At 64.8% G+C, this 15,146-nt stretch overlaps 1 protein-coding gene across 1 annotated transcript in view; it reads left to right on the top strand.

Annotated features, from left to right (window-relative positions):
- ZNF469 (zinc finger protein 469) overlaps nt 1-15,146 on the top strand; it is a 71,712-nt gene that overhangs the window by 37,487 nt on the left and 19,079 nt on the right. The window lies entirely within an intron of this gene.

Below are 15,146 nucleotides of genomic sequence, written 5' to 3'. Positions count from 1 at the left end.
TACTCTGAGCGGGGCCTGGGTGGACAGCAGTGCCTTTCTGGATGGAAGGTGAGGGTGAGCCCCTTGGAGACCATGTAGCTCTTTTCTCGGGACCAAGAACTCGAAGAGAGAGCCAATCCCGCCCCCCACCCTGTGCGCCCCGTTGCCCAGGCGCAGAACTCCGCAGACGACTCACCCGACGGTTTGCATGTCCCTCCCCATGTCATCTGGCAGGGAAGTGAGCCGAGGCCACCAGCAGTCAGGTCACGGCAGGTCCCCTTAGCCTTGCTGCTGTTGCTGGAGGGCTTAGAAGCCACATGTGGGGGCAGGGCTGTCCCCTGGAAGAGCTGTTCGTGGGGCCCAGGTTCCCAGGGCTCGCCAGGATTCTCTGGCCGCCGAGTGGCGACGGCGGCCGTCCGTGCTGCTCACGGAAACGCCGATCTCTAGCGCACCTTGACCCCTGGGGATCGAGTTCCCGTCAGGAACACAGAGAAAAGCTGCTCACCAACCAGCTCCCGCCGCCCGCTCTCCCTCCCCAGCCCCCGGCCTCTGCGGATGCCTTTCTAGAGACTTCCTCCCACAAGGAGCTCTCCGCTGCAAGTTATCAGCTATTTTACTCTGAATTTCTGGTGCTATTTTGTGTCGTAATGTGAATTCAGGCTTCCTTGGCGCGTTTCACCTGGAGCATTGGGCGGGGAGACCAGCTGGGGAGGCGCACGAAGGCCCACGGACACCAGCGGCCCCGACAAGTCCTTCACTAGCTCCCCCGGCCGCTGGCTGGCCCCAACCCCAGGGTGGCGGTCCGCGGTCGGAGCAGCCAAGTGGGGCACTGCAGGCCGGGGCATGGCCCTGTGGCCTGACCCTGGAGGCGTCTCGTGCACTGACATGACCCAGGGGTGGCCGCACATGTCCTGTCTTCCACGGGGCAGGAGGGTGGGCGAGGTTTCCTTCTGTCCTTAGGTATTTCTGAGGTTTGTGGTTTGCGTCGTTCTGTTGGTTTGTTGTGTTGTTGTTGTGTTTTCTTTTTTTTCACTTTTTTACCTTGGGTGCAATGTGTGTGTCAAAAGTTTTTATTTTGATATTTTGAAAGAGACCAAATAGGCCCAAATTGACTTTCTCAAAGGTGCTGCGTGTGCTCAGAACGCCTTTATTGCTGATGAATGAGACACGGGACTCTGAGGTTGTTCTGTGCGAATCATGGTGAACACATCCTGTCAAATATATCCTCAGTATTTTCCCAGAGAGCCTCCGTCTGTCCTCTCGCCGCCCCCCTGCCCCCCCGCCCCCCACGCGAGCCCCGGGGCCTGGCCCAGAGAGCCTTGGCTTCCGTGGACGCCTCTGTCCCTGCAGAGCTACACCCGAGCAGCCAAGCAGTCCCTCCAGCTCCTCCGGGCCCGTGGACGCGGCGGGGGACCTGACCTGGGGCATGGGAGCCGGGGGGTGCAGAGTGTCGGGAACTTGCCAGCGCGGCTCAGTCCGGGGTCTCGGGATGGCGGCAGAGGCGGTTGGAAGGGTCAAAGCGGGAGAGAGCACCCGCCGCAGGCTCAGACCCTGGGGCCCACCGTGTGCTGAAGACACGCCTCGGAGACCCCAGCGTCCAGGACAAGTGTGCCTAGAGAGCAAGCAGGGCTGTCCAAAGTCAGGCAGCCATGCTGTCCTGCCTCTGACCCTAGGGCGCGAGGGGCACTCAGAGCCGCCCCCCAAGGTACGTGCAGGGGAGGGGAGGGGACTCCCGGGGAGGGGGACGCACAGGTGAAGCCATCGTGGGGTCCCACCACCTCTGCTCACCTTGCTCGGCCAGGAACAGCCTTCCCAGGCGCTCCTGCTCAGACCAAGCCCTCCCAGGGCCCGGGCCACCCCTCTCATGTGGACATGCCTACTGTGTGTTGCCCTTGGGGGCTTCCCGACCGATTCTGTGGGGAGCTGGGGGCTTTGGTCTCCTTGGAGGTCTCTGTAGCAGGGCCTCAGAAAGGGAGACACAGAGGGACATAGGGATGGATTCTGGTTGGGATGAGGTGAGTCTGAGCTGTGTTTGACAATGGCCGTCTGGTGATTTGGGGTGCAGACCCCTGGGGCGCGGTGGGGTCCGCAGTGCTGGGCACCTCTGTTCGACCACACCTGGGGCAGAGGGGGAACCAGCAGCATCTCAGCCCCTGGGAAAAGGAGGGAAGTTGCAAGCCCCACCCCAGACCACAAATCCGAGCGGCCGTGCCCGCCTGGCCGGCAGGTGGCAGCATTGGCCTGGCTCCGCGATGCCCGCGGCTCAGCTGCTGAGGCCCAAGGGCACAGTGCCCGCCAGCTCCCACAAGCCAACGGGACAGCACGCAGGCACCCTGACCTCATCGACAGGCTCAGAGACACACACGTACTGTACAGCGTCACCCGGGCCGACCCTGGGGCCGACCCTGGGGCCCACAGACCCCAAACACACCACCTCGCCCAGACTTTGTGCAAGGTGAGTGACACATTGCCTCCGGTCTGGGGACCTAGCCCTCTTGACGGCCCCGTGCACATGTCCCAGAGCACCCTGTGCCATCCAAAGATGGGGGGTGGGTCGGGGGCACCCGGGCATGGGCCCCGTACCAGGACCACAGATCCCCGGGCCCCCTCAGGCCTGGCTTGCCAGCCCTCTAGGAAGCCCTGTAACTGCGGGTCCCTCTGGAGCTGCCCTGAGGCAGGCCGGTGGCCCCGGGGATACCATGTCTTAGCAACAAGGCCACATAAATGTGTGTATTGTTCAGTCATATCCTATACGAGGCCCAAAACCTGACCCCAATGACCCCTCGGCCCCACCAGTCAGAGACAGGGTAGGAGAGATGGTTCTTGGGACCAGGTGAGGGAGTGCAGATACACGGAGAGCCCGGGGACACAGAGGGTCAGGGCGGCCGCCCATGGCCTGGCCCCTGGAGGGAGGGAAGCTGGTGGTAGGAGCAGATGTGCCCCGGCCGCCTCCTCCAGGCCCAGCCCCAGGCGTCCCACGGCATATCGGCTCAATGCCCCCCTCCCAGAAAATACGGTGGTTTTCCCAAGCTTCTGGGGTAGAATCCCGCCTCCTGGGGAAAGTGTATAGACAGCCACACTCACACAGTGGCAAGACTCGGGACCAAAACGGACCCCCAGAGACAGGAGCAAAGAGCCTCTGGAGAAGGATCGGATGCTTGCCCTCTGGGGTGCTCCCCAGCGTCGGGGCTCCTCGAAGCACCCCCCCACGGAGGCTGGGACTTGGGGGCCCTTGGGTCCTGCCCGTGTTCCCTATGAATGGGCCACATATGGGCTCTGGAGCTCCAGCCCTGAAGCCGTGTCCCCCTGGCCCCGTGTCTCTGTCCATCCAGTGGGCAGGCAGTAGGCAGCTCACTTCCTGGGAACCTGCCTTCAGGGCCCCACGTCCCCCTGCCGGATTGTAGCCCCGGGAGTGACACAATGAGCCCCCTTGTAGCCATCTCTCCTTCCCAGCCGCTCCGGGCCTGGGCACCCAAAGCCATGGCCCCTTTCCCACAGGGCAGCGCCCCCTCACCTGGAGCCCCCAGGCGTAGAGTGGGGCAGGCCATGGGGTTCCAGAGGCCCGGGGTTTGGTGGGCTTGGACAAACCGCAGCTCAGTTTGCTGCCAAGAGACCCCTAGGCCAATCTCTGGGGCTGTGTGCTGTGCCGCACCGGGAGTATGAAGGGACAGTAGGGCCCCGGGTGGGGCTGGAGCCCCTTCCCTCTGGAGCTCAGCTCCCCGAGCCATCAGCGGGCACAGGAATCACCAAAACGTTCTGCGGCCCTGACCATCAGTGGCTGCGTCCGAGGCTAAGAATCATGGCCCCCTGGACCCAGCCGGGTCCCCTGGCGCTACCTGGACCCTCTCGCCACCGTCTCCCCTGGCCTTGGCCTTTGTCTGGCCAGCACCTCCTCTTGGTGGCTCCCAGACCCAGCACGGTGCCCCACCCCCCTCCCTGCTTTATTTATAGCACAGGTCACCCTGCCACGTGTCCCATGGCCCACTCCTCCGCCATGGCCACAGTCCTGCTCCCGCCAGACCCCAGTGGCACCCTGTGTGTGTGTGTGTGTGTGTGTGGTCCGCAGTTGTCCCTGCGCTGCCTCAGTGAGGGGGTCCCTATGTGTTCAGGGTGGGAGGAAGGGCGGAGGGCAGGAGGGGAGGCAGGAAGCAGCAGGAAGAGAAGGAGAAAGAAAGGCAGGAGGCCAGCGGGGACGCCAAGGTTTCCTAGCTGGTGACGTCACGTGACCCCAGCTCCCAGAGACTGGGAAATATCTAGATAATATTTCCTGTCTGCGCCCGACACTGCCTTGGCTTGCAGGGTAAGTGGCCACACGTGAGCAGTTGCATGGAAGGGTGGCTCTCACTAAGCCCCAAGGACCGTCTGCAGACGTTCTGTCCTGTCCCGGGATGCCTGAGATGCTGGCCGCACAGAGGACTCCCTGGGGGTGGAGGGAGAAAGGGCTGGTCCCGTGTGGTCCCAGCCGAGCTCTCTCTGTCCCTCAGGGATCCCAGAGATCAGATGGGGTCCCCAGCTGCCGGCGCACGGCCAGAACCAGCCCCGCGAGGGGGGCCACGGAGGCAGCAGCCTGGGCCCCCCACCACCACGCCCACCCAGCCAGCCGCCAAGGGTGGCCCGGGCAGCACCTCGTTGTCACCAGAGCTGTCTGGGCTCCTCCCCTGCCCCTCCCGCAGGCGGCCTCCTGATTCCTAACTTAATTTATTTTGACATCCTCGCTGCCGTTTGACCTCCTTACGGAGTCACGTGGTGCTTAAAACTCATTATCCCCCCCATTGCAACAGGAAGTTAATTAAACCCTTCACAGAGCCAGTGTTGATGAATGTCAGGACGGGCCTCCGCGGCTGCCAGCAGCTCCGGGGCCTCCGGCAGACCGGTGGGGGTGGAGCGAGGCCGGGCCTGGGGCCACAGATGGAGCCGGGATCCCTCTTCCTCCATCCAGCACGGCCACCAGCGTCCGCTCTGGAACAGAGTGTGTGGATTCCCAAGAGAGGACGTGGCTCGGCCACACACCTGTTGTGCAGCCTTGGGCAACTGGCTTACTTCACTCTTCTGAGCCTTAGTTTACTCTTCCAACAAATAGGAATTCTAACAGTCCCTTCTTCAGAACACCATCATGAGCAGGCGGTCCTGCCCCCGCACCAGGGAAGCCCACGCTGAGCAGCGGGTGTAAGCTGACGGCGCTCCGAGTGGACAGAAGAGACACCAGGCCTGTGAGCTGCAGCAGAGACAAGAGCCCGATCTTGTCTGGGAGCAGTGAGGGCTTCCCTGAGGAGGGTGCAGCCGGCAGCAGAAACAGCTTGTGCAAGGGCCCTGTGGCCACAGGACAGGCGAGGAGTTTCCGAGGAGAAGGTAGAATGGGGCAGAGCTGAGCCCGAGACTATGACACGTGGCTGCTGGGAAGGTCCCACTGGCTTCAGTCCACAGGAAGGGCAGTAGTGGCTGTGGGGGACCTGCAGGGTGGGCAGGGCAGGGGGATGGGGGAGGGGCCTGGAACTGGGGGCGGGGGGATGGTGGCACAGTACCAGGGCACATCTCACGGCTGTGAGGAGGTGACATTCTGGGCACGGGGAGGGCAGTGTCTCAGAAAGAAGGCCCTCTGGCCTGGCCTCCGGACATGCACCCCCGTCAGCTCGGCCCCAGGCTTCCCCCGCCTCTGCACCCGCCCTTCCTTTAGGAAAGGACGCCCTCTGCCCTCCCCTCTTCCGGAAGCGTCCTCTTCATCCTTCAAGGGCCACCTTAAGTCTCTAGAACATGCTATGGCTCCCTTGGTCATAGCCCGGAAACCAGCCTAAGGCCTGGCACGTGGGCGCCTCTTCCCCACCCCTCCATCTGCCCCACCTGGGGCAGCCCTCGTCGGCAGTGGGGCAGCACAGCGCATGCCCACAGCCGGCCAGCCCACAGGTCAGAGGGCAGAGGTAGACCAGGACGGCAAGGCCAGAGGAGCCCTGAGGGGTCACGCCCCCAGCCCCACTTACATATGAGGAAACCAAGGACAGGATTGGTTAAGGACGTGGTTGGGGTCACACCCTTAAAAATGGCAGAGCCAGGATTTGGGGCCAGTTCCCCTTGCTCCCAGGCCTGGCCTCACCATGTGGGTGCTGGAGCTCAGCTGCCTGGGGCTGCACCCCGGCCCGACCTCGTCTGAGCTGTGGGACCACTCTGAGCCTCTGCGTCTTCCTCAGCACCACTGGACCCTCCCGATGCTTAAAAGCAAGGCTTCCATGTCCCGGGTCCAGCTCAGCTGCTTTCTGCGGCACTGACTCTGACATCCTAACCGCGGAGCGGAGCACGAGGACGTGGGGAGGGAACCGGCCCAAAGGAAGGGCTCACAAAGGTGATGGCGGCGTCGTCCCTGGAGCCGGCACCCAGTCAAAGCCATGCCCGGGAGACCTCCGCGGAGCCTTGCGACCCTGGCGGGCAGCTACCCAAAGCTCTGATCCCGGGAGCGGGGAACAGCCAGGCTGCAGCGGGACAGCCCAGCTCCACGACGGGAACTGACAGCCCTACATGCAGGCCAAACAGAACTCCGTTCACCCCACCAGGGGCTTCGGGATGGCAGCCCTGGCGCTCCTCGCACACACGCAGGAGCGGGTGGAAACAGACTCGCAGCAGGCGGTGCGTGGGGAATGGAGGTGGACACTCTCGGCCACCCCACACCCTGCTTCTCCCACCTGATGGGGGCCCCTGCCAAGCTGCCCTTGGATGTCACCTTCTCCAGGCAGCCTACCCCAAACTCCCCAGGCAGGGGCGGCTACGCCTCCTCTGCGCTCACACAGACCTTCCTCCGGACAGTGTTCCTTGCTCCTCATTCCTTGCTCCTCATTCCTCCTCATTGCCAGCAGACCTCCCCCGAGGGGTAGAAGCCTGTGCCAGCCAGGTCCTATGGTAGTGCCACCCGTCCTAAGCAAGGCTGTGGTTTCAACTTCTGGGGCCATAGGGTATCCCCCAGCAGATAGGAGGGGCAAAGCTCAGGAGGAGAGTGCTCCGGTGACAGCTCTGTCTGGGTCAGACTCTCCAGTGCTTCAGGGTTGGTTGTGTGACCCCTGCAGGCACGTGGGGTCCCGCCCTTGGGAAGGCCCCACACTTGGTTTAAACGCGCTCTTTGGCTGCCCTGAAGGTCCTAATTTTCAAACAGGAAGCCCTATGTTTTCGTTTTGTACTAGCCACCCCCCTCCAGTAGTCATCGGTGCTGGTCCCCAGGCTCCGTTCCTGACCCACCCCTGCCTCTAAGGCACTGGGAGAGCTGGGTGTGTCCTTCCGCTTGGGGCCTCGGGTCTATAATCTGTGATGGGAAGCGGGGAGCCGCACTGACTGCTACCTTCTGCAGCCTAGACAGGCAGAGGTGATGGGGCGGGGCTCTCTCCCCAGACCCTCCAAGGCCTCCTCAGTGCAGGGCCCCAGCCACTCCCCCCCCCCCCCCCCCCCCGCACCTGCCCGATGCCACCTGCTGTGCATGGAGCCTCCCGGCCCCCTCCTCTGGAACTCCTCCTACGCCCCAGGTCCCCATCCTGTAATGGGGCCCTGCTTTGGGAGGAAAGGCAAGGCCCAACGGAAAGCGAGGACAGGTGAGGCGCCCCATTCAGGTGACAAATACTGTAGGAGCTCTGGGCTGAGGGGACCAGCCACCTGTGGGCCCCCGTCTCCCCAGAGGCGGCTACAGCACCAGGCAGCTGTAGGAAGGTTGCCCCTGCCCCGGCGCAGGGCAGGGAGCAGGAAGCACTGTGAGCCACATCATCCTGAGCCAGTGTCTTGGCTGCCTGGCCTCAGGGTCCCCATCCATCCTGTGGTGGATGGGCAGACCTCGGGGGACCTCAGCCTCCTGCCCTGCCTGCCACTCTCCTGCCCAGAGGCCCCTTGAGCAGGGGCGGTGTGGGGGAAAGTGCCCAGGCTGCAGGGGTAATCCCTCTCCTCTTCCATGGGGCAGGGGCATAGGTAACAGGGGTCAAACGGAGGGGCATGTCTCACAGACACAGTGCACAGCCTGCAGCCCGCCTCTGAGGACTCCCTGCCGTCCCAGCGGCCACCCAGGTGTCTCTGCAAAGGTCTTCTGCTTGGCCCCTGGGCCTCACTCACCCCTTATTTCTTCTGAGTATGGGGCAGAGGCAGCAGTTACCAACTAAGTGCAGGCTAAGACTATTAAAAGAATACAGTTCAACTTGGGGGCACAGCTCCTCATGCCGTGTGATTTGAGCTGCCCTGGAAAATGGGGGGCCTCTGGGATCCTATGAACATGACCCAAAAGACAGGAGAGACAAGGTCCATTTCCAGGGCTAGAACAGACAGCACTGGCCCTGTTCCAGGCTGGGAGGCGATGCGAGTGTCCGCTCAGCCCGCAGAGGGGCCTCTTCCCGGGGCCTCCAGCAGGGGCGCCCTGGGGAGTCCGGCCCGGCCCAGAGGCAGTGCCCGGGGTAGGGGGGAAGCTGCTGCGCGGGCGGCAGGGACAGCCTGCTGGCTTCCGCACCCTCCCCGACTTCCAGCCAGACGGGAGCCCAAAGGAGGAGGACCTGAGGTCCCTGGGGACCTTGGGGGTCGCAGCCGCCGGAGGCCGTGGACCCCAGAAATGCTGCTTCCACCTCGGTCTCGGACGGAAGTCCCCACCCGGCCGCAGCCGCCTCCACACCCCAAATCTGGCCCAAGACACTGGGGGGCGTCAAGGCCTCGGGCTTCCTGAGCGGACCCTTACTGTACGCGTCCCGCCGGCGGAGGGAGCTGGAGGGGAGCGCAGGGGTCCTGGGCGGGGCCGAGGGCCTGGGGGCGGAGCCAAGAGGAGCCTGGGGCGGGGCGAGGGGGGGTGAGCAGAGCCTCGCGGGGTCAGGCTTGGGGGCGGAGCTAGCGCCGAGGGGGAGGGTCCAGAGCGACCCGAGGCTCGGCCGGACCCGGTGCCGCTGGGCGGCGGGAAAGAATACGTCGCTGAGTCAGGGTAAGGCCTGGGAACAAAGCTGCGGGGCCGAAGGAGGAGCCGAAGAAGCCAGAGGTCTGCCCGGGGCCGGGGGCGGGGCCAGAGCCGTGCAGACCGGGGGCGGGGCCACGGCGACAGGGGCGGGACCGAGACTGCAGCGAACCAGAGTCCGCCCGGGGGCGGGCCCGCGGGGCGGGGGGGCGGGGCCTCGGGGGAGGGGCCAGCGCGGCGGGGGCGGGCCGGAGGCGCGGCGCCGGAGACACGCAGGCCCCGCCCCCGCCGTGCAGGCCCCGCCCCCGCCGTGCCGGCCCGCCCGCCAGCCAGCCGGGAGAGCCCCGGCCGAGGCCGCCCGGTTAGCCGCGCGCTGCCCGCAGGTTCCATTGAGAAAAGCCGAGCGGCGGCGGCGGCGGCGGCGGCGGCGGCTGCGCGGGAGCAGAGGAGCCGGCAGCAGCCCGCCGCCCGCCGCCCCCGGCGGTCGGCGCGCCCGCAGCGCAGGGCCTTGCCTCCGGCCTCCGCTGCGGCTCCCGGCCAGGCGTGGCGGGCGGGGGTGCGGGCCGGGGCGGCCGCTGAGCCCGGGGGCCGGGGGCATGAGCCGCCCCGCGGCCCCGCCGCGCCCCCGCCGCCCGCCGCCGCCCGCCAGGGGCTAGAGGCGGCCGCCGGGAGGGCGCGCGGCGTCGGAGACATGTCCAGGAGGAAACAGAGCAACCCCCGGCAGATAAAGCGTGAGTCAAACTTTGCCCGCCCGCCCCGACCCCCGGCGGCCCCCGCCGGCGCGCCCCAGCACGGCCGGCCCGCTGCGCTCGAGGGGCCCGCGACCTTCACCCCGCACCGCGCCCCCCGCGCTGTGCGCCAAGCGCGCGGTAATCTAATCTCCGCCGGCCGGCCGGGCCCCCGCGTCTCGGCTCGGGCACCCGGGGTCCGGCCGGGAGGGGTGTCCGCGCGGGGGGCCGGGAGCTGGGCGGCTGGGGGCGCGGCCCCCTCGCGTCCTGCCCCTCCCCCGCATCCCCGAGATGGTGCGGCGATAAGGCGGCCCCGATCTGGGCTCCGATAAAGTTTAAAATATTCCATTCTGCAAGTCCCATCCTGATAAGATCGCTCTGTCGGGACGGGCTGAAATTGTGATCTTATCTCGCCGCGCGGTTGACTCTCCCAGGCTTTGTATCTAGAGGGAGAAACAGAGAGACCTGGGAGGGAGAGGGGGCACCCGGGCCGCGTGGAAACGCTCGACCAAGCGGCGGGGACCGGCCCGCGCCCACCGGCTCTCCTGCCCGCCCAAGAGCCGCGTGGCTGGGGGGTGGGGGCGGGGGCGGCCACGGCAGTCCGTGCGCTCGGCTCCAGCCGCTTGGACTCCCGCGTCCTGTCGCCGGGGTCCCAAACTCCAGCCTTCCCGGCCTGAGGACAGCCTCCTGGAGGTCCGACCTTACTCTCTGTCCCGGCCAAGGCCGCACGTGTAGCCTCAGCCGGGCAACACCCACCCCCTCAAGCGAGGAGCTACTCCAAGTCAGGGAAGGGGGGCTTCCGGGGACTCGGCCCCAGGTCACGGTCGCCTCTGCGCGTGTCCCAAGTTTGTCGCCTATTCCGGCCCGCGAGCCCCTCCCCAGGGGCCCGCGCGGCCGCTGAGTTCATACTGCCAATGCCCAGTGATAAAGCGCCGCGCACTCCGGGCCGCTGGACTGCGCGGGGAGCGAGAGCGCGCGCGCACAGGAAGCGCCGCTCCCCACCCCACGCCAGTAACTTCGCGCCTCTCGCCCGGGGCCGGAGTACGGGGGTTCCTCCGGGGGTCGCACCTCCCAGGCAGGATGGGAAGCGACGAGGGGAAGCCTCCAGCCCTCTGCCCAGCCCCAGGCACCCGGGCTGCCCACACGACCACTTCCCCAGGATCCCATGTGCGCGCGCCAGGGGGAAGTGTCTACCCCCCAGGTCCTAGACAGGGGGAAAGCAAGCATGAATCTGGGTTCCCGTAACCCACTCCCTCAGTGCGCAAGCGGGACCTGTTTTCCGAAAGTCTCCTTCTATCAAGTCAACTTAAGTATTAAAACCACCCACAGGTCCCGATCTGCGCTCATTCTCTGGTTTCTTTTTCCCCTCCTCCCCTGTGCGCCTCTGTTCGGTCTGTTCTCGTGTGTGCGTGTGTGTATGTGTTTCAGCGTGATGAGAAACACAGATAGCGCGGGCAGGGAGATCTCAGGCTGGGAACCGATCAACAGCGCCGATAAGGCCTCGAGCAGGGCGAGCGCCCGGGCCCACAGGGTCGGCCGAGCGGTGCGCCTTGGGGACAGGAACCGCATCAGGCACGCAGAAGACCCCCGCTGCTGGCCCTCTGCGCGGCCAGGATCCGGGCAGGGGTGGGGGCGCGGCAGGCGGCACCGGGCACCCTCCCTGCGGCACCCCCGGGCGCCTCCTCCCTCTGGCAGATCTTGGCGCGTTAAGATGCGAGCGCTGATTGTCACCAAGCGGCGGCGCCCGCCCGCCCTCCCTCTGCCCGCGGCGGTGCGTGCGGCCCTCGCAGCTGTGCGCCCGCCGCGCTAGCCTCACCTGCGACCAGGCCGCGGGTGTGGAGGGAAGGGGGCCGGGCGCTTGGGACCACCGCCCCCTGCGCCCTCACCAGAGCCGGGGCGCAGCTGCCCGCGCCTCTGTGCGCCTTTTGTTCCGCGCGGAGATAGATGTGCCGGGCTGATAAGGCGCGCCACCGATGGCGGAGGCGATAGGCGCTTCCATTTATTAACTTCAAACGTGGGAGCGGGGGAGGGCGAGGCAGGAGCGCGGCCTTGGCCGGCCAGATGGCCGAAATGATAGGCTGGGCCGAGCTGGCTGGGAGCGCGGGGGAGAGCCCAGCTCGGGACCCCCGGCCCGCGGAGCCTTCCTCCCGCCCGGGTCGATGTGAGCTCCGATAAGCGCAGGGCCGGTCGGCCGGATGGCGATCGCCAAGAGCGATAAGAGGCCTTATCTATGGCCACCAGGCCCGGCCGGGTTCGAGGCAACAACAGCGTGGGGGAGTCGTGGCTGGAGGAGTGGGGGCCTCGGACCCGGGCCAGGGCGGGGGCAGGGGGAGCGGGCGTCTGCGACGGGGTCGTGTTGTCGAGTTTTCTTCCCAAACATGCTTAATTGCCAAGAAGTTGATCCTCCCTGCGGGTGGTACAGTCCGTCAGAATGAAAGGAAAGTGACTCCGCGCTGGCCCCGAGCTGCGGGGGGGCGGGGGGGGGAGGGAGGGGTCACCCGGGAGTCCTACGAGATGGTGTGAGATAGCCCGAGGTGGGGTTTGTCACCTCCAGCACCAGAGCTGTTTTCCCCCTTGAAAGGTGCTGGGGTTGGTGTGCGTTCCTGGCAGGTTCTCAGTGTAGCCTCCTTGGAGTTTTTTTGAAAAAAAAAAAAAAAAAAATCAAGGTGGATTCTGTTTCCCAGGCTAAGTTTGGGGCGGGGGCTAGTGTGCTGACGGTCTTCGCAGCTGGTCTCCCAGGTCAGGATGGAAGACCTGCCTTGACTCACTCAGCAGAATCTTTATTGAGCACTTGCTGTATGCATGCCCTGGGTCCCAGCCATGTCTTAAGTGGGGGTCATAGGTGGAAGTCCAGTCCGAGATACGTCCCAGAAGGGGGTACCTCCAGCCAGGTCAGCAGTAGGCCCCTAGGGCGGGACCTTGGACAATGGGCAGGCTCAGTTTCCAGCTCTGAGAAGTGGGATGGTGATTCCTGGCTGTCGGCAGGGGTGTGAAGGGCTCAGAGACCAGGGACGCCAGGGAAGGGGCGCCACGGTGACGAGGTGAGGCGGGTGGGGCCAGGCCTCAGTTTCCCCCTTCTGAAAAATGCTGGCAGGTCCGACTGGTGTTGTCAAGGGGACCTCTTGGCAGGGGGAGGCCCCTTGGGGACCATGAGTTAGATACCCAGTAGAAACCCAGGCCAGCTGGGTGGGGGGCTTCCAGCAGAAGCTGGGGACCTGCCCCTCCCATCCCCCTCCATCAGCCACTGCCTCTCCTGGGAGGGTGGTGCTCCCACGTTCTCCGAGTTTGATTAAGCAAAATATTGGTGGCCGCAGGATGACTAATTCACTCCGTCCTGCAGGCAAGTGCGGGGCTGCTGGAGAGAGTGCGGGTAGGTGCTGGAGAGCTGGGTGAGGCCCGGGGTGAGGGTGGGGGAGGAAGAGGTGGTCTCTCCTCGAGTATTCGGGAATGTAGGAGGGATTGTCTGCACAAGGCTGTGCACAGTCTCTTCCCAAGTACGGGAGGCATGTGGGGGTCAGCCTGGCCTCACAGGGCCCCCTCACTGGGATGGCAGAGGGGTGAAAAGAGAGGGGGACCTGGCCACCTGGCTTGTCCTGATGCAGAACAAGGGGCATTTCACTTGCCTTCCACAGCCTCAGTTTCCCCTCTGTGAAAGACAGGTGTGATGGTGCCTGCCGTCCCGGGGTCAGCAGGGACGTAAGTCCTGTCCTCCGCTGGCCCTGGGAACATGGGGACTGATTTATGGTGAGCCCAGGGGACAAAGGACCGGAGGCCAGAAGGGCCTTGCCCATGGGTCCCCAGCCCTGAACCTGGACTTGAACGCTCTAGGTGGACCCTGGAGCCCCCCGTCACCCCGAGGTTGTGTTCTGCCCTGGCTCTAGACGGCTCTTGGTTTTCCTGCACACCCAGGCCTCAGGCAAGATGAACCGCTCTTTCCTACTCAAGACAGTAATGACGTTAACTGTAGCTAACACTTGAGGTTACATGTTAACTTCACATAGGTCTTATTCTTACCACCTTTCCATCTGGGGAAACCGAGCTTAAGTTTCTCCCCCAAAGAAGCGGCAGAGCCAGAGCTGGAATGCAGGCAGCCCTCCCGGAGCTCTGGACCAGTGCGCCTGTGAGCATCACCTTGTCAGACAGACAAGCATTCCTCTTGTCTGTCTGCCCCCAGGCGGATCCGGCTTCACTCTCTGCGTCTGTGAAATGGGCCTCTGGGAGCGGAGCTGCTCTGGGTCCTTCTCTAGCCCAGCCCTGGCCGAATCTCCCAGGGCCTCCTTACCGAGATGCTGCTGCGCAGGGGTGCTCCCTGGGGAGACTAGCCGGCCCTGCCGGAGGGCCTGAGCCCTGTCCGAGCCCGGCCTGCCCAGCCAGCCCCTCCCTGCAGGTCACTGGGAGCCCAGCATGGCACCAGCCCCGCCAGGGATTTAAATGGGTCAGTTGGGGAAGAAAGGAGGAGGGAATGTGATGCCATTAATTGTACCCCTTATCTTCTGTTTCTATGCCAACCAGACGTTCCTGGGGCTTGACGGACTCGTGAATAATAGTCCCAGCCGGTCTATCTGCCATCGACGGGCCTCCTCCTGGAGGCAGCTGTTGCCCGCTGATTGGTATCGCCAAGCGCAGGGGCCTGGGCCTGCGCCTGCACTCCGGCTTCTGCCCACCCAGCCAGTATACCCCTGGAGCTGCCCCAGGGTCCCTGTTCCCATTTCACAGGAGGAGAAACTGAGGCCACAGCCAGGTGTTTACTCTCTGGACCTTGTCTGCTGCTCCCCATTTGGCAGGAGTAGCCTGGGGTGCACGGGCTTCCAGAAGTGGGCCCAGTAACCCCTGCAGACGGAGCTGACCTCCACATGGACCTCCTGGCCCGCTGTGCTCTAGCTGAGAGGGGAGGATTTCTCTCTGGCATGTTTCAGTCCTAGCCCCAGGGCCTTTGCACAGGCAGCCCAGATCTCTGCTACCTGGGAGTGGATCTGTCCTGTCCCCACATAGTGGGCTTTCCAGAACTCTGTCACATAAACGACCTAATGAATACACAGTGTGAAATGGTTGTAGGACTATGGGCAAGGCCCTCCCGAGTGGGCCTCGGTTTACCCATCTGCAAAATAGGGATGATGACATTGCTGGTCCCTGAGCACAGCGCTGAGAATCCCAGGGAAATTCACATCGTCTGAGACAATGCCACTCCTGCCTCCCCTCCTTCCTGGCTGAGTGACCTCAGCGAGTGTCTTTCGCTCCCAGTGCCAGTTTTCTCCTCTGCAGAATGGGTATAACACAGTGCCTTCTCCTGTGGCTGTGCCCAGGGCCCAAGTAGGACTGGGGGATGCTGGGGGTGCCTAATGAGAATTTGGAGCACAGCCAGCACCCCAGCTCAGGACGGGAGCCTGGGCTGTTTGCTGCTCAATGACATTTTGCTCCCACGCACCCTGGACGGAGGACAGAGACCCTATCTCCTGGGACCCGGGGGCTTGTATCCCCACCCTGTCCCTACACAGGGCGCAGAGGCTCTGTGCTCCGGGCCTGGGCTGCCCTCATCTCCAGAGTGGGAG

This window comes from Mustela lutreola, chromosome 16, assembly GCF_030435805.1.
Source record: "Mustela lutreola isolate mMusLut2 chromosome 16, mMusLut2.pri, whole genome shotgun sequence".
NCBI classification, from domain to species: domain Eukaryota; kingdom Metazoa; phylum Chordata; class Mammalia; order Carnivora; family Mustelidae; genus Mustela; species Mustela lutreola.
This window is presented reverse-complemented; position numbering and strand designations above follow the sequence as displayed.